General features: G+C 39.6%; 1 protein-coding gene across 1 annotated transcript in view; it reads right to left on the bottom strand.

The window, feature by feature from the left end:
* The window catches only part of INPP4B (inositol polyphosphate-4-phosphatase type II B), a 332,585-nt gene extending 313,840 nt beyond the window's left edge, over positions 1 to 18,745 (bottom strand). Inside the window, exons 1-2 of the mRNA XM_064651566.1 lie at positions 18,640 to 18,745; positions 18,117 to 18,221 (exon numbers count right to left, since the gene is read on the bottom strand). The gene's annotated coding sequence lies outside the window, so the exon portion shown is untranslated. The remainder of the gene's footprint in view (positions 1 to 18,116; positions 18,222 to 18,639) is intronic.
* Between the last annotated feature and the right edge of the window lie 396 nt (positions 18,746 to 19,141).

Raw genomic sequence — 19,141 nt, 5'->3', positions numbered from 1 at the left:
TGCCAACATAAAACAACTTGCAGGATGAACACCCCCAGAGGAAGAGCTGGATAACAAATGTAGTGGAGGTGAAACTGAAATTGAGACAAATACCACACTACCAAATACGGAAGAAAGCAATGTCAAAGGAAAACACTTCCTCAGTTATCTGGAATGATCACAGGCTTTTCATCAAAAGACTTTGAGGAAAACCAATACAGAACCACTGGAGAAACCAACTGCAGAGACAGTATCACACTGTGTACCAAATGAGAGATGGGGGTAGTGCAAATAATAAAAAAACCCAAAACAAAATGAAGTCTTAGGCTGGGCAGATTGCACTTCCTCCTGAAAGGCAGATAGATTTGCTTCCTTTACACCTTGGCAATATTTATTGTGTTTGTTGTACAAGTAGGGAATGATTGTAACAAAGTAACCCTAGTGTTTTCCCATGCATTGGATATATCATGGAAATGTTTATCATCAATGCCAATCTGAACAGTAACTTCACTTCTTGCTCCACTGTCAGGAAAAAGTCAGTCATACAAATCCCAGACAGAGCACTATTGCACTATTATTGTTCTCTTTTTCAATAGTATTTTCTCACAGTTTCGATATTTGTTGCTGTGCGAAGTTTTGTATAAAACCGAGGAACAAGAAGCAGAGCTCCAGAGGACAGCAAATGATTTTATCACTAATATGACCTTGGAAATATCATACTTGTACAACACAAAATGCTGAACAGCATAAGCCTCCTCTGTTGCTCAAAACATTTTAATGGAGAGACTTTACCATAATAGCCTCTATGTGAGGTACAATCTCTTAAAACTTGTGTAACTACTATATCAAATGCTCTGGCATACTTCAACAATAATGCAGTTGTGTGCCCAGGCCAAATCTGGATCTGGTTTGCCAGGGAAGACAGTCATATGCAGATCTTGCATTAAATAATGTGAGGTGGCAGCTTAAAAAAAAAAAAAGAGAGAGAGAGAGGGCTTTAATTTCATTTTCTGCTCACTTTGCAGCAGTACAAATGATTGTACAGCATGCAAAGCCTAAGAGAGTAAAGGTAAATGGGTAAATTATTGGACCAGTTCCATTAGTACAAATTCTGTAGACTTCAGGGTCTTTTAGTGACCTATGAACGTGGCAAAAGTCATAGTTTTTATTAGGTCTACTGGTACTGCATGCCATCTTTCAGGCCAAACGCCCTGTTACTTGATGTTGGACACTTAACCTCTGCCAAAAAATCACACTGCTCTATTTTATCTCACAAGGCAAAAACACTTCAATATCTTTCGGCAATACTTGTTTGGGACAGAAGGTGAAAGGCCAAACCAGCAGTTAGTTTACTGTCTAAAACAATAAAGTCATCAGACAAGCTGAAATGGAAGCAATACGTGGTTCCCTACTTGCTGGCAAGATTCACCATTGCTTTTTTCACATCCCCTATGCAGACTGAATTTCAAGGAAGGTTTGTACACTGCCAGAACAGACCTGTTTTGAAGCATTGTGTTGATGTCCACCACAAAACAAAACAAAACACAAAAACAAAACAAAAAACCAAACCAAACAAACAAAAACCAACTAAACAAAACCCCAACAAAAACAAACAAACAAAAACCACCAAGAAACCAAACCAAAGCCTGTCAAGAAAATTCCTTAAAAAAACCTCAAAAACCAAAACTCAATCCCATTCTTGTGGCTTTAAGAGCAGTTTCATGTTTTTATTCCCCCAAAATCACCCCCTTAAATTACAGTTCAGACTTCCAGTTTTGTTTTCAGAAGTTAGAACTATAACTGTTACCTACCTACAGAGAAGAATGTTATTGATCTTCTCCCTTTAAAACTCTGCCAAAAACTCAAGAGGATCTGGCTTTGTCCTAAATTTAATCCCACACTCCCTTTTCCTCAGCATTCAGAGGCAAAACTGTCCTCTGGGATAGCAATGCCTACAAAAAGAGTGTCCCTGCCAATGGCCAGCTGTTCCCAATTCACTCATTTTTCAAAGGGATGAATTGGCAGAAAGCAGCCAAGTTCACACTTGCATTGCCCTCCACTGGTGTATGATATTTATATCATATTATATTGAAGACAATTTTTCTCAAACCATGATAGCTCTTTTGTTTTTTTAATTTGGATGGTGAAAATTAAAAGATTTGATGCAATAGAAAATGAAGCCCTTAGAGCTTTCCAGTGCTTTTGGTGGAGCAGTTCACACAGTAATTCACACCCTCCTTTGAAATAGATTTTGGCTTCATTTGTGGCAGCTGGTTGAAGATGAGCAACATAAAAAAAATTGAAAATTCACAAATGCCTGCTAGATTTAAGTAGCAAGAGGATAGGATACCTTGTCATTGGTAGCTTGACAAAATGGTTATGTGAACTCCATTCTCCTTTAATATATATATTTCCTTTTACAGTTGCATACATATATCCTCTAACGTATACCCTGCAAATTCATAGCAAGAGGCACCCAAGAAGATACCACACTTGTCTGAAGAAATGTAAACAATTGAACACTAAAGAAAATAATTTAAGCTGAAGCTTTACCAGATATTCTCTTCCATATAAAAGTAGGTTTTTAGAGTTTAAGAAGGACATTCAGAAATGATGTGTGAATGCAAATAGAAAAATAATCTTTAGAAGTTGCATTTTCTTCCGTTTACAGGCCCCTCTTGCACTGGAAGGGGTTCCAGGTCTGACAGGTGCAGCTGATAACTGAGGGACTGCTTTGTGCAAGTCCATTGCTCTGTTGAGCAGCAGATTTCTAAAGCATTTTTTGCCTTTAACTTGGACCCAGACAATCTTTCCAGGGCAGGTGTGTGTAAACAAAGCCTGGAATATTAAATTTCACAGCTCCTAGGTGGATTCCTGACATGGATGCTAACAAAAACCTTAGAGCTGAGGGCAAACCTGGTGCCCTGTGCCATGACACTCCAAAACTGTCACATCCCTGTACAGTAACCACTGGGGAACTCCTTCGGAGGAACTAACACAAAGCTTGCAGCACACGTTTTTCTCTCACCATATGTCATCCATGCATCCAAGGGAATGTCACTGACAACAAAAATAGATTAACCATATCACATAAGGACTGGTAAAATCAAGGACTCAGGACAGAGCCAGTGCTCAAGTCAGTAAGCAAGCAGGTTTGAGTAGCTAAATGTTGCAGGTATTGCTGCACCTCATGGGAGACAAGTGAGAAAGGGGCTGGCTCACAGCTCCCTGTGAATACCAGAAGCAGCAGAATCAGGGAGCTCCTGTCTGCCTGCCACAGAGGTAAGATACCACCATTCAGCTAATTAGCAACACCTCATCTCTTGAAGGGGAAAACTCCTCTCGCTCTTGCTGTGCTTCTGCTGAGCTCCCGCTGTCACACTTTTCCTCTAATTTAAGAAAGAAAACTACAGTTCTGACACCCCTTATTTGAAAACTGCTAGCACCTGTTCTAATCAGGCAAAACTTTAAATCACAGCTGCCTTGGTTTCAGAAAAGTTTTACTTGTGGGATAACTTTCTATCACCTTTTTGTATTGACTTATTCATGTACCTGTAATGTACCCAAGCCCTATCTTGGACAATGATTCTCCTTCTGTTTCCTACACGTTGGCAGACCACATGCAGACTCTGACCCTGATCATTTTATACTGGTCACAGCAGGACTCTAAAAAGGATATATTTTACTACACAGATGAGCAATCACTTTCAAACCCCTCTGCAGTATTTTTCTACCCAGTGTGCTTCAATTCACAATTTGATGCCATTCAAAAATAGCAGTCTCTTGTCTATGTATGATACTGCAACCCGTCTTAGGGTAAATTCTTAATCTGAAATCATCACTGCTAAATGGTGCATTCTTTTCCCTACACTGCCATTTCAAACAGTAATACAAAGAATATTTTGGAGAGCATAGTATATGCCTAGCTGATTATGTCCCACACTTCTTGTCTCCTGATCTTTGACATATTCTGGATTTTGACCCTGTCTGTCCTGTAGAAACATGTGTGTAACCTGAATCAACTAGCTAAGGGCTAATGACGTTCATTGCTTAAAGTGGGGTGTATGTTCTGCTGGCTGAGGTCTGTTTTTTCCACTGTGTTTGGAAAGATCATCTGCCTTGCACTGTAAAGTAAATGAAACAAATGGAAATAATGACTACGTGGTGATTGATGGTGAGGACAGTGGAGTTCAGTTCCAGCTTTGTCACTGACCTTTTACATAATTTTGAGAGTTTCACTTAATTTGTATGGATCTGACCCACCTGTAAAACAGCTATAACTGGCCTTTCAACATTTGTGTGTCATTCAGGGTACAAAACAGAATTTTGCCCTGTGTGTCTTATTTTATCCAAGGAAAATTAATTAAGTCTGGGTAAGCACCAGGGGAAACCTTCCTTTGTGTACCACTGTGCAGTAGATTGCCTCAAAGAGCTTGGGAGAAAGTAGAATCATATGACATTGTTGGCCTAAAAAGGGTCAAAAAGCTTAAGAAGGAGCCATTTTTAACTTGAGTCTCTCTCAGGCTACTGCCTGTGTCTCCATGTCTAGGACGGACTGGCCTGTAATTGAGCAGTTAGGACAAGTTAAAATCCTCACCCAAAGACTCTACACAAGAGCAAAGTATTATCTACACAAGAGCAAAATATTATTAATGTTAAGAGGAATATATTTAAGATAATTTAAGTCATATGTCAGGTCATGAGAATTTGACCCTATTTTTATCAGGAATTAATCTCGCCATTTCTCTGGTTAGCAGAAGATTGGTTTCAAGAACTATCTCCTGCTCCTTATCTAGGTCATCTTGATACATGCAAATATTCCACTGAATTTGATGGAGTTACTCTCATGTAGCTTTAGAACCTCTTTCTGCAGCTCAACAGTAAGAATATTTAGCTCCATACTTTATTTATTTGTCTGCAAACATTCTAATATCTTGCTGCTATCATGAAAAATAAAGGATTGTGTGTCCTGGAGCAGAACCACATACAGAGGATAGCTACAGCGATGTAGCACATCTAGTTAGAGAGAAACATTTGCTCTTGATCTTTCTCAAAAAAAAAATATATTTGGTAAGTACATAACAGCAACTCTAGAGTGTGTTAATTTGCTTGGTTGACTGCCTACAGATAAATGTCTTCAAACACTATTTCAGCTGTTTCAGGGTAAATTAACCTATGTGACTGTGACTATTTTTGTGAAGACTACTTAATAAAAGGTAACTTCCACAGTTAAAGTATAAATCCATTACAATATAGTGTTTGCATTTATGATTTTTTTTGGGGGAGAGGGGTCTCTTTTACTAGTTAACTAACATTAATTGCTAAGTAGATGTTAACTTTGGGGTCATAAAAAAGATTTTAGCAAGTGTAGATGGTGTTAATAACTCTGTAACCACTTCCTCACTGTTATTTTTAGGGACAATGTGAGGTCAAGTGGTTTGCACATATATTACTTTTAAGTCAAGCAGGCAAAGAAATAAAAACAGCTTTTTACAGAAGTATTAAGCCATCTACATTTTATACATTGTGTCAGAGTCTGTTTATTTTTCTTGTGACAAATTCAGAGAAATTCTGTTGGATCCAGCTAAACTGTTCTGAAGCTGCAGCATCTGACTAAGGACAGGATTCACCCACTCTGCAAGAGATGTGCCTGTAGCTGCCTGCCAACCAATCACAGGTGGGATTTACCTTGCACCTTTCACACTTCTTGTGAAAACTATACTGCAGAACCTCAGGAAATGTGAACCAAGTAGCCAAACTCTGCGGTGTGGGCTGGGGAGCGAGTGAGAGATGAGCTGAGAAGGAAGTCTGGGGGTGGACAGCAAGTCAGAGGCAAATGCTGCGGCCGCACTCCATCGCTTCTTCACCCTCAGGCCGGTGTGACAAGTGTTGTGGCCACCTCTCTACTCAGAGCTCTTAAAGGGTTTGATGGTGGTAGGGTGTCGGGGACAAGGGAGGAGAAAAGCCTGTGCTGTACATGCTTCGTGGAGAGACTTTAGTCCTTTCACCCCAGAGGGTGGTTGGGCAGTGGAACAGGCTCCCCAGGGAAGTGGTCACAGTACCAAGCCTGATGGAGTTCAAGAGTTGTTTGGACAATGCTCTAAGGTACATCATGGAATTCTTGGGGTGTCCTGTGTGGGGCCAGGAGTTGGACTTGATGATCCTGATGAGTCCCTTCCAACTCAGCATATTCTGTGATTCTGTGATTCAAATCAACCTTAAAACATTTCATGGGGAACCAAGGGTGAGACTGGAGGAAGGGAAGCAAATATTGGTTTCCACAGGGTTATCGTCCAGCAGCCTTTGCTAAGGGAATCTGGGGGATAGTTCCTTCTGCTAAGGGAAGATTTTCCTGTTCTCGTAGAAATGTTGTATTCCTACTGCAATGTAAATTGGGGCAAATACTGATTTTCTTTAGGATTTCCCTAAAATCTCATTGCAGAATACGCGTTTTACTTTTCCTGCATTTTATATCCTAATAGTGATGTGCCAGAGGAGGTTGCTTGCAATGTACTTTAAATGAAGAAAGAAAGCAGATGGAGAAGAAACATTGGCAAAGAAAAAACCCTGTAGGAACTATGGAATTCTGAGTTTGTTTATTACATTTTTTGGGACAAATTCTCCTTTAGGTGGAAATAATCCTCTCAGAGGAGAAGTTTTTTCCAAACATTTACTGTGTGTAAGAAATAATGGATGTAGATTAAACGGAGTTCTTGAGTCAGAGCTGGTTCACCTCTGCCATCGTCAGAGGACATGCAGCATGAGCTTCAACTTGCCTGCAAGTGACAGGGGGAACTTGTGTCTCTTGTGGCTTGAAGAACAAAATTAACCTGCATTTGAAACTGGCTAGAGAAGAAACTGGATAACATTTGTTATCACAGCACTTCTTCTAAGGCAGCCGTTCATTTTCCTCTCCTTAATGAGGGCAGAGGTTAAAACATGGAGAATGAACAAGCTTTTCACAATTAAAGGTGAGAATAGGATGACAATGTACAAGGGAAAAGCCTGTGATATTGCTACTAGTAATGAGTCTCCAAGAGCTTCAGTCTATAAACTGCTTTCACTGGCTCTTTACTTTCTGAATGCCACCTCTCTTGATTTTCACCTATGGAAATGGATTTCTTTTCATACTCATTTTCATATTAAATCCTAGAAAGTAAGGAGCGCTAAAGTACAAAACAACAGATTTCATGATGGAAGGCAGAAGTATGTCAGGGCTTCTTGCCATTCACTGTTCAGATGTTTGCTTTTCTTGTGCGGTTAAGCTTTTATTTGTGTAACTGCCATTAAGGTAATCATACAAAATTTGGAAAAGTGATATGACTGCAGAGATAATCCAGGCAAAATCTGAGCAAGGACTGAGAAGCACAATACGATCTGATGCTCTTCAAGGTGTTGCAGTCCTTCATTTAGCCTTGACATTTATTACCTCAGCAGCTATTGGCAATAGCAGCTTTCCTTTCTGGCCAGATGCATTCTGGTGCATGATATTTTCCTTGTGACAAAACTTGATATAAACAAAGGAGATGGAAGATTAAAACGATGACCACGGTTGCTTCCTCAGACTACAGGCTGATAGTTACTGTGCTGTTACAGTTTGTATAAAACGTAATAGGATGCTTTAAATCTCAGAGTACAATTTCTGTGGATATGTTTGTTGGAAAAAAGAACAGAAAAAGCTATCACAACGTGAAATACTATCAAAGTGATGGAGAGTTGATTTAGATACCAAGTTTATGCATTTCAGTACAGATGTAATCTACTCTGATCAGCACTGAGGCATTTATTCCCCTTACTTTAGGATTTCTAGAAGAAATGGTTTACAGAAGAGTAGTAAACCAGTCTGCTGCTTGGAAATGGTACTCAGATAAATCCACATGCCACCACAGTGCTGTTAAGAAAGGTGATAGTGTTATAACAAAAAGGTTAAAATGTCAGGAAATATGTCAAAATCTTCCTTTAAAATCAAACATGTAGTTGCTGATTGGGTACATAGAATCGAGAATATTTCTCACCTGGCATTTGTTTCATTTTCCAGTTTGTGAGATCAGGTAGCATACATATGAAAAGTATTTATTGCATTCTCTGGTGGACTACATACAGACAAACAAATCTCTATGTATCCATTTCAATAAAAAAAGAACATTTCTTATGTTCCTTTATTTACTGATCAAGCACCTGAAGTTCCTTTATTTACTGATCAAGCAAAGCTACTAAAGGCAAAAGAAAAGCAAACCATCCCCAGGCAAAATAACAGCCTGAAATCTCTGACATGCAGTGTTAAAGCAAGACTAGCTTGTAAGGAAAGACAATTTTTTTTTTTTTAATGAGGATGGTATTCTTAGGAAAGAAGCACTTGGTGGCTGGGCTGAGATGCATATTTTAACTCTATTTGTAGATGCTCAGAAGTACTGGCAGGGCTTTAAAATACCCATAACCGAGCAGAAATGCTACCATTGATGATGGCCCAATTTTGGCCCATATAAAATGATGGCATAATGGTTGTAGGAAATACCTATGATTCCTTTCAAAAATTTGAAATAACAAGAAAATCTGCCTTGGTTTCCCTGCATCACTGTGGAATGTGGGTTTACCATAATGCTCAGCCTGAGCATATTTATTGCTTCACGTTCAAGCATAAAAATTTATAATTTTAAGATGAAATGCAACGATTATATATGCCACTTCAATGGTCCCAATTTTCTCCTCATTGGATTTTCAAAGAAAATCCAAAAAGAAGCTCAGAGAGATACCGGCTGAGAGAGAAAGCAACTGATCTTCTGTTCCCCATGAGGGAGGAACAGAGCAGCTTGTTCAGCTTCAGTGTGAGCTGTAATGTAGTGCAGGGTGTCCCTCCCTTCCATACGCTTTCCCAGCCAGTAGTTGCCATAAACAACATTGTAATATTGTCATGTTGCAAGCAGGCTAATCATGTCTCACATTTGGATGATAGCATAAACAGCATAATGTCTGTTATTGCCACAATAACAGTTTCAGCACAGGAGCCAAGACAAGGAAGAATAGGAGCTGAAGAAAATAAGGCTGTTATACAGAGATCATTCTAGTTAACAGATGAAGCTCCAGCTCCAAGAAGCTGCTTTTCCCTTTGCAACAACCTAATCAAGCCTTCACTGCCTCTTGTTGAGGTGTGTTTCTGCAGCACTGGGTTTTTTTGGTCTGCTCTAAATCAATGATTTAACTGATTTATCTGGCTGTTAGGTATTACTGTCATTTATTAAAATAGTGAAGAGACATGGGAGCAGACAGAACAATTGAAAAGAGGCAAGGTGAGAGGAAGTGTGTAAGAAATAAAGCTTTTTGTGGAAAAGGTCCATGGAATAATAAACTATTAAAAACTCCCCTGTGGTATTATTTTTATACATACAATACAGTTTAATAGAGAATTGTAGTGTGTATTACAAGTTAAAGTCAGATAGAAATAACATGAATTTTAGTGGGAATAAATGTTTTGTTGGAGCAAATTCTAGGACTTTCTATTTTATTTCTTTAGAAATGAAGGTATTCTTCAGTAACTAAGAAATAAAACTGAAAAAAAATACAACCAACCATCTTGAATTATGTACTTGTTAAAGGTGATAAGCAGATCATTTTGGGCTATTATTATCACTTTAGCAGTGTAAACCTTTTAATGCCTTTTTTATTTGAGATACCTTTACATATTATGAATATAAAAAACCCAGACACATAACTACATGCAGTTTTGTAGTCAAGAAGAAATGAAAGTCAACGAATGAGCCTTCCTCTAGTTTGGTAAAATAGAAGCTCATTCATTTTTCCCTGTGTTGACACAAAACACCGGATTTCAAGAATAGAAAACAGTTAATTTCACCACTACCTCACTGATCATAATTTGAAGATGCAACCATACATAAATATATTTTTGCCTCTTTAGCATAAAAACTTAGAGGAATATTTTTTCTCTCTCAACTCTGTACTTTCCTTTTCCCATTCAAATAAATGAAGTAAGTTTGCTGTGAAGTGTTCCTTTTACTTCAGCTCTTTTTACTTGCTCTTCAGCTAAACACAAACTGGTGTGTTGTAGCTTGACCATGCCTCATCTAAATCATGTAGATGACTACAAACAGACCAGTTTGTTCAGCCTGGTATTTTGTCCCTGATGGATGGCTCTGCTACCCAGTGCTAGATGGGTAGGTGCAAATGGATCCAGAGTCTTAGTGATGTGTGAATAAAAAAACCCAATTAAGATCAAAATACCTTCCACATAGTTAACATAAAAAGTGATGTGTTGAGTTAAATTACACTAAGGAATAAATGGCAAATGCCTGCTTATCTCTGTAAGAGAGGCTTTCATGAATAATCCAGCATGCCTGCAAATGATAATGAAAGTGCCCATGTCTTATATCTTAGAATTACTTCCCCCATAGACTCTTCAGGCTAAAAGCTTTGCCTATTGTTGCACACCATGCGAGGATGAAGAGCAGCTAATGCAAGGCTCAATTTCTATGTTGACAGTCTACTGCAGTTAGAGGTGAGTTCTTGTTATTTGCTTTTGCACAAGCCCACAAAAGTGGTACTGCCCACTTATTTCACAGGCAAAAATATATTTTATATTTCTCAGCTAATGCATAACTTTTAACAACGCATATTTAAAAGTTAAAACCAGCCAAAAATCTGTAAAAAATCTGTAACTCTACCAGTTACCTCTATGACACTGGCCTGGTGGAGTCATTAAAAGGGGAGGCCTGGCTTAAAATTCAAAATTCAGCTGATACATATAGCATCCCATTAGTTTTAAAGTTTGCATCAGGAAGGGTGAGGTCAAGTCCAGAGCTGGTGGGAAATAATCAGCTCCTTTTGTAGAAAAAATATACTGACAGGAATAACCCTGCCAAATTACAGAAGGGAAGGCAGAGTGGCAATGGGAACAGACTATAGGTCAGTCAGTTTGTTAGGGCTTCTAGAATTTGTATCTTACCCAAGAGACATTTTAGTTACAGACTAATGAACTGGAAGAGATATTTGAAGAAAAAGGGTATCCTAGTTGATATAGTTCACAAAGCATTACTTAAGCCTCATGAGTCTGATGGACAACAAATTATTGTTGAAACAGCTCAAATCTAAAGAACATTTTTCTGTGTCATTTGTTTCAACTTGTTCTTCTTTGTCACCTAAAATCAAGTAAGTAGCTCTGCAGCACGCATTTATGGGCCGCATCAGTGACAAGTTTACTCTCCTACCGTCTCCCTTGTACTTCTTTCCTGTCTGAAATCAAATGGGCAGGGACTACCTCTCTCAAACAATGGCAGATTTAAGCTGGAATAGTGTACTGTTCATTACTCTAAGACCATTTCACGTGCTCTGGCAGGGTACAAGAGCTGTAAACAGATATAAAACCATAACTTACTTTAGTTCCCCTGTTATAGTGCCGGTGATGTTGCTGGTGAAGCAGCTCCAGAGTAACCAACAACCCAGACCTCAATGTTAACTGTTACTATTTTATTGCATGCACAGTATTGCTACAAATATACAACTTGGGATATTTGGTCCTGTTGCCAAGATATAGCAAAATGTGCTAATTACAGCACGGTCTCTACAGCATTCCCTGAGCTGGAAGACAAGGAAGCTCCAAACATATCATGGCCTACAACTAGAAATTGTTTTGTCCTGTTATTGACCATCACGAACTCTTAGAATGGTTTGAGTTGGAAGGGGACCTTAAAGATCATCACCTTTAATAGACCAATCTGCTCAGAGCCCCATCCAACCTGGCCTTGAACACTTCCAGGGATCCACAACTTGTTCCTGTGCCTCACCACTCTCACAGTAAAGAATTTCTCCCTAACATCTAATGTAAATCTCTCCTCCTTTAAAAGTGGCCCCCCTTGTCCTGTTACTGTCTGCCCATGTAAAAAGTCATCCTCCCTCTTTTTTATAGGTCCCCTTTAAGTACTGATAAAATGTTACAGAAGAACATAAACAAGCCACACTGGAGTATACAAAAGATCCAGAGAACCTGGTATTCTGTTTCCACCGGTGGTCAAATGCAGATGCCTGAGGAACAGGATGAACATACACGGTCCTCCTCTGAGACTCTCCCACCATTCAACCTATGGGAGCTCAGGGAATTCCTGAAACACAGGAATGAGCATTCCTTCATAGATTTTCCTCACAGAAGTTCATGCCATCTTCACCCAAATGCCTATAAACAATCAGCATATCCAGCATCTTGTGGCAAGGAGTTACTCAGGTCTGTTATCACCTTCTTTATTTTGAATTTGGATTTGGGAAATGGTTCTCTGTCATGTTCTTTGCTCTTTTTCTCCACTTTCTAATGCTAGATTAACTTTCTTGGACTGCAGTTGGGCACTGACCAGAAATTTTCATAAAACTGTCTCTTGCAAATTCTAAATCTTATTCTCTAGTACCACAAGTAAATTCAGACTTTGTGTAAACTTAGGGGTATTTTTCCTTTTCATGCTTGAGTTACATTACATTTCAGTTGCCATTGTGTTGTTACTAAGATCATGGAGTCTTTTGCCAGTATTTCTTAACTGGACTTTTTTACTCTCTCACATCATTTAGTGTTATCTGCAAAGTTTTTCGTATCACTGCTCATCACCTTTCCTAGATTGTTTATGAATATACTGCACAGCAGAGATGCTAGCATTGATCTTGCAGAACTTTCCATTGTCTCTCTCCACTGCCTAGTTATTTACTTACTCCCATCACAGAATCACAGAATAGGTCAGATTGGAAGGGACCACAGTGGATCATCTGGTCTCACCTCCCTGCTCAAGCAGGGTCATCCTAGAGCACATTGCACAGGGTTGTGTCCAGATGGTTCTTGAATATCTCCAGTGAGGGAGATTCCACAGCCTCTTTGGGCAACCTGTTCCAGTGCACAGTAAAGAAGTTTGTCCTCATATTCAAATGGAACTTCCCGTGCATCAATTTTTGCCTGTTGCCCTCTGTCCCATTGCTTGGCACCCCTGAGAAGAGCCTGGCTCCATCCTCTTGATGGAGGAGGCTCCAGCCTCCTTTCAGATACTTTTATCCTCTGATTATAGAAAAACATTTAATGTTTTTCTATCCACGCAAAAATCATTCCCCTCATGCCATTGTTGCAAGGTTTCATTGAGACTTTATACATAATCCCAAATCCTGGAGATCCAGGTGAACTACATCAACTCAATCACCCTAAACTGAATGTTTAGGCTTGTGAGATTTGGCTTCTCCTTACAAGAGGGACTGCCCTCCTCACCAGGGCACTACATTTCTTTAACATCTCTCTTAGAGCTCCTCACTAGTCACTAGTTCCTCAAATCTAATCTGGAAAGCTTTAACTTTTCCCATTATGAATACAATGGAATGGCTATGTTTGAATTACTGCTCTTTTATTGCTTATTTCTTATGTAAGTCTCCTATGCTGTAATGGTAGGTTATTCAGATGTGCCTACAGGATTAGGATTTGAATATCCTGTCATATCAGGTGTCTATTGATCACATTGAACTGAATTCAACACCATTAAAGTAGAGGGGATCTTAGCCACTTGATTTGGTATAACAAGGATGAAATTAATTCTTGCCTCTATGTCACAGAGGCTGAGTGCTTTTCGAATGCTTTTCCCAGATTATAATTTTTATTGCTATGTACAGCTACTAGTAGTTCAGATTCATTCAATCTGAACAGAAAACAGCCTCAATTTAAGATGTACTTAACTTACTCATTCCTGATGCTTTGTGTTGTGTAGTCCTGAGGCACAGCCTCATTCATTTGAATCTCATCCTGCCTGTTCCACCGTTCTCTGCTCCACTGCTTAAATCAGCATGTGCTGCAAGTCTGACTCTGGTCTGTTGTCTACAGTCTCCTGCTTCCAGGATGCCTCTGTTTGTGCTGCAACCAGTATTTCTTCTGTGCCTGCACAGGCTCAATGTTTATAAATTCCCAGACCAAACACAGCCTGGAAGTGACTACTCTCATTTTTAACTGAGTTTATTTCCTTTCTTTTAAATTTCTCATTGACAGATATCTCCATAAATAAGAAAATAATTAAGAAAATTTCTCTCTGAGAAATGGGTAAATGGTATTCCTTTGAATTCTCCTGACAGAAATCTAAGGATTTACAATGAATCTGCTCATGCCCCTCAAACAAATGAGTAATAGCGTGCAGCCATGGAAAGCTATTGCTCTATACACCACCTCAAGGCAAGATATTTCCACAATTATCTTGCTATCTTCTCATTAATCAATGATACGCTTTGTAAAGTCAGGAATGTATTTGGAAAAAGGAAGCTGCTTAAAAACAGAGAGGACCAGAGAAGCTAGTAGGATCAAACAGCCTTTATCTTTCCTTTGGTGTTCCTAGGAGGACAGAAAACCCTATCTCAGCGGGCTCCAAGGCCAGCTGTGGAACCAGGCACTTGAACAAGGATCCCCAGGGTGATGCAAAGCCTTCAACATGCTCCCCTTTTGGGCCGTGCTGCTCCCCAGCCTCCCCCACTGCTTTTGTGTGAAAACACAACTTGAGTCATTTGTTTTTTAGGTTAAGGACATAAATTCTTTTCCTGCACGTTACAGTTTGGAAAGCAACAAAAATCAACGCAAAGGAGCAATCTGGAGATTTCCTTCCTGTAAGAGTTTCTTTTTCCATTCTGCCATGGAAAGGAGAAATTTGATCCACGGACAGCAGAAGAGGAAGGGATTTCAAAATTCCTTGTTAGTGGCCCAGCTCAGTTCCCACTGAAAGAGCTGAGTCTGCGGAGTCTACTGAAATCAGCCAGCTGATGAGCACTTTTGAAAACACATCTTTGCCTCAGACAGACAGTGGTGGAGCTGTGCATAAAATTTCTGAAATTTACTTTGCCTAGAGGAAAGACAGCAAGCCCTGTCTCTCAAATTGCATTGAGGGACAGCTCTCTTCTCCTTTTCTCATTACCATAACCTGATTAGAATTCAGTGTAAAGATTAGTGATAGCAGGACTGGTTCTGGTTGGACATTTTTAGGCCACAAATATGCCGTTACATAATCAGATTATTTAATCTTTTCATAAAGATGCATTTCTTTATCATAAGAAGATAGGGGGTTTGTTCACTGCAAGAAGTAATTGTTATACTTTATTAATAGAAGTCTGGCTTGTTTATTCAGAGTCAAGGTTTTTATAACTCCTGAGCCAGTGATGCCCAGTAATTATATCTGTAGCTTTTGGCTCCTGTTGATTCAGTGCTGCCGTATTAGAAGGATTACTTTTATATATTGGAGAGCCAAAGAAGATTTTTCTTTTATGAATACTGAACTTCTGAGAGGCTTTTTGAATTAATAATAGTGGAATTAATGCTTTGAAGGCACTTTTATTAAAATAGTGATCTCGGTGGACACTATGCAGTAATGTGGTTTGAAAAGTAGGACATATGTTGGAGAGGAAAATCATAGTTTTTTTGCATTTGTTTTAATTACAAGTCAAGACACAATGTCAAAACCCTCCCAATTTTTCATGAACCAATATATTATAAAATACTGAGAGCTGATAAGGCTCAAATTTCTCCTTAAGGATGCGAAAGAGTAAGTGATAAATTTGAAGGAAATCCTTTTGTCTCTTTTCCACAGTGAAATGTTTTCATGAAGCACTGTCAAGAATGTGATGAGATTGAAACATTCCCCTGAAATGTTTTAATTCATTTCGGTTCTCTCTTTCCCGTGAAAGAATCTTCGTCTGAAAAACTTCTGAGCAGCTGTATTGTGCAGCAAAACTGTGGCTCACTGCTGCAAAGACACGCCAAACTCAGAAACATTTTGCTCGAGATGTCCTTCTGCCACCTTGTGCAGCATTGCCATTGTGTCATGATCCCACAGGGCTGAGCCTTTGCTGAACTGGGCACTTCTCTGCAGCAGGCAGAGCCCAAGCAGGGTGCAGTTTAGATGCTGTCAGTCTCTGTACAGAGAAAACCAAGCACAGTGCAGAGGCAGCAGATGCAAAGGCAGAGTCTGCAGCAGAGCAAAGACTTGCATCTGGGCTTGCTCTCTGAGCAGTGAGTGCCTTGGCCAAAGGACTGTTCTTTCACCTTTGGTTTGCTTGCAAGTCACGTGGTTTGGAGTTTCTGTTGAACTTTGTACCCATCATTTTTAACTGCTAGTCTATCAGAAACTTATTTCCCTAGGGTTTCTTTTGGTTACTTTTTCCTCGATCACTGGAAAACTGCCATTCACCTTCTGAGGCAAATTCTGAAGTATTTTGCTTGAGTCTTCCCACACAGGAGATGATCAGAGGGCTCCTAATGGGGATCTAAACCACAGGGGATCAGATGCCTTGAGATATTGTTATGGACACATCAGACACCTTCAATGTGTAGAGAGTTTTAATGGATCCCACTATGCAATAAATATTCTGTTCATTATTCCTTAAAAGTTTTGTTACCATATGCAGAGTCCAAGTGCCTAATAACTGTTTTAATTGGGTGCAAAAACGCTTCTCTAGGTCAATATTAGTGATAATGGTGAATCCACAGATACTTCTCCTTCTGTAAATATTACTACTGTTCAATTATTTTTTGAGATTTTGTGATCCTATTTGTTACAGAGAGTGTGCATTCTTGGGCAAAAGAGATTTCCCTAAGGGCAGGATAAGAGCTAAATGAAATGTAAATGCAGGGATGGCATTAAGATATCATACAGCACAATACTATAAATATTTAAAGTCACTCTATATTCTGTGTTATGATGTACATGTGAGTGAACCTGACCCAAATTTACACTCTATCAATGCAAAATTATGTGATGCAAGTGCTTTAAAAATACCATACAGTTCCAACACATGGATAAGACCCAGAGAGAATGTTATTTTGGGATAGCATTTCTAAACCAAATGTCAAATGTGCACATTTCCTCTGCATCCTCCAAGTCCAGAAATAAGGAAACTGTTGCCACTTCCTAGTCTTGCTGTCTAATGGTACATCCTTGACCATAGCTTTTGCCTCAATTTAGGAGATACTATTAGTACTTTTGTTTGAAAAGAATGGAGAAATAAGGTAATTACTGCAGCCAGAGCTAGCCAGGGATCCCTTAAAATCTAATTGAAAATATATTATCAAGGATACCTACATAAGAGAATAGTGTCTAAAAACTCATTTTCTTGGTTGGCTACACATTTAAATACACAGACAATGCCCCAGATCTGCTGGACCTAAAGCCTATGTGTTCATTCATGCCTAGCAAGGACAAAACACACTTTCTACAGTCACCAAGGAGAGAACAGGGCATGCCAACTTCTGCTCCTGTATCTCGCAGCTGTTCTTATCACCTGAACTTATGCTCAGAGAAAGCCCCAAGAATATAACCTTCTTCTGCTGTAAAAAACAACCTTATGTACCATATATTGTGCAAAAAATGTTCAAATATCCATGGCATTGACATGTATTATTTAGTGCATTTTTCCCCTGATTAAATTTTCATCTCTAAGGCCTTGATTTAATTTTGTTGGATTCATGTTTTTCGAAACCTGCTGTTGTTTTACACAAAGCTACAGAAAGTTGTCCTTTTAAAAATCCAGAACATACATAATCTGAAACAGTCCACTTTTATGTAAATCAGGAGAAGAGGTGAAGTAGTTGTAAAAAAACCTTTATCATGAAAAGGTTTATATGCCACCATCTAGTTTCATGGCAATTTATTTTTTCTTCTATATACAAGTAAAGTACCAATCTTTTTATTTTCTTTTTTCTTTCTGTTTTTTCTTTAAATTGAATAAAAAATCTGTGGTTTTGCAGTATGAAGTGAATATCTGGCTGACTGAAAAGGCTTTAAATGACTCCTTAGGAAATTCTGCGTGCCTCTTTTTTTTTTTTTTAAAGAAATGTCCCTTTTCTACAAAATGGTTCCCCCAGATTAAAGTAGTCTTGCTGAAGTGGTTTTGGACATTGATTTACAATAGAGCTGTATACTGCTTGAAAGAAGGAGGTTTAGAGAGCAGTACTCAGAGCAAAGCTGCTACGGCTTTTATAAAGTCAATAACACGTTGCAAAAAGCCCTGTGCCACAGAACAGCTCAGGTTCCCTAACGGGAAACCCAGCGGCCTTCAATCCTGTGCCTTAATGTACCTGATATTTGAACTTCTGTCTCCAGATCGTAATCATGAAGGTGGTTTAAGCCAACACTTCTCACCTTGCAGCTGATTAGTGAGGAGCACGTGGGGACAGCAGCGGCCACGGCCGAGCCACGGGAAACCAATCACTCCGAATCATCCGTCCCCAGCCTGAGGAGTTGAGCCTGTGGAGGGAGGATGCCAGGGAGGTGACATTCTGCAGAGGATTTGCCACCCACAATCAACAATCCTTTCAGCACAGTCTCCCATTACCCTGGTAATCCCCACACCACCCTATGGCTGGAAATAGTAAATCTAAACCTACAAGTAGACCTTAAACCAGTTCATTCCTCCTGCTCACAGAAACCTGAACAGAATGTGCTAAGGAGGGAAGATGGTGGATCTGCAGCACCAACATCCTTTCCCTATCCACCTCTGCCTTCCTCTAGGCTTTCACACATGGCAGCAGACTGCCACTTCAGCACACTTCAGTGTCCTCATCACATTAACAGAATATAAATGACCATGGAGAAGAATTCAGATGGAAGAAAGGATTTCCACCAACATACTGAAGGGAATGGAGAGGGTAGAAGTTTTGCTTACTCTGTGTTTTCCTTCACACAAAATCTGGAGGCAGTCAGCAGCCAGAGAAAAGCAAGCCCAGGGTCTTTGTCCAGCAGCTACCTCTGTCTTTAACTTCCCATCTCTTTCTCTATGCTTCTGTTTATGAAATTGTAATGATAGTAGTAAAACAAATGCAAATAAATAATGGATGGATGAATACATCTTGGGATGAATAAATTATGGGAGTCATGCTGACTTTCAAGAGTAAGAGTTATTGCAGTTCATGGTTGAGAGGGGCTGTCAGGGTGTGTTGCTCCTGGATCCACCAGCACTCGCACTGTGGTGCTGCCGGGAGCAGCCTGAGTGCCTGGCCAGGGGCAGGGGCAGGGGGTTGCTGCTGGAGCACACTGCAGGCAGGCTGATGTGAGAGACAGCCTCCTGCAGCCAGAGCCTCCATGGGAGCTAGGGCTACAGACTAGAAGAAAATACATTTCAAAGGAAAAAAAAAACTTCAGTAGTCCAAATTAGTCCAAAGTATCCC

This window comes from Pseudopipra pipra, chromosome 4, assembly GCF_036250125.1.
Source record: "Pseudopipra pipra isolate bDixPip1 chromosome 4, bDixPip1.hap1, whole genome shotgun sequence".
In the NCBI taxonomy this organism is placed as follows: domain Eukaryota; kingdom Metazoa; phylum Chordata; class Aves; order Passeriformes; family Pipridae; genus Pseudopipra; species Pseudopipra pipra.
The sequence above is the reverse complement of the archived record's forward strand: the minus strand, read 5'-3'. Positions and strand labels throughout refer to the sequence as shown.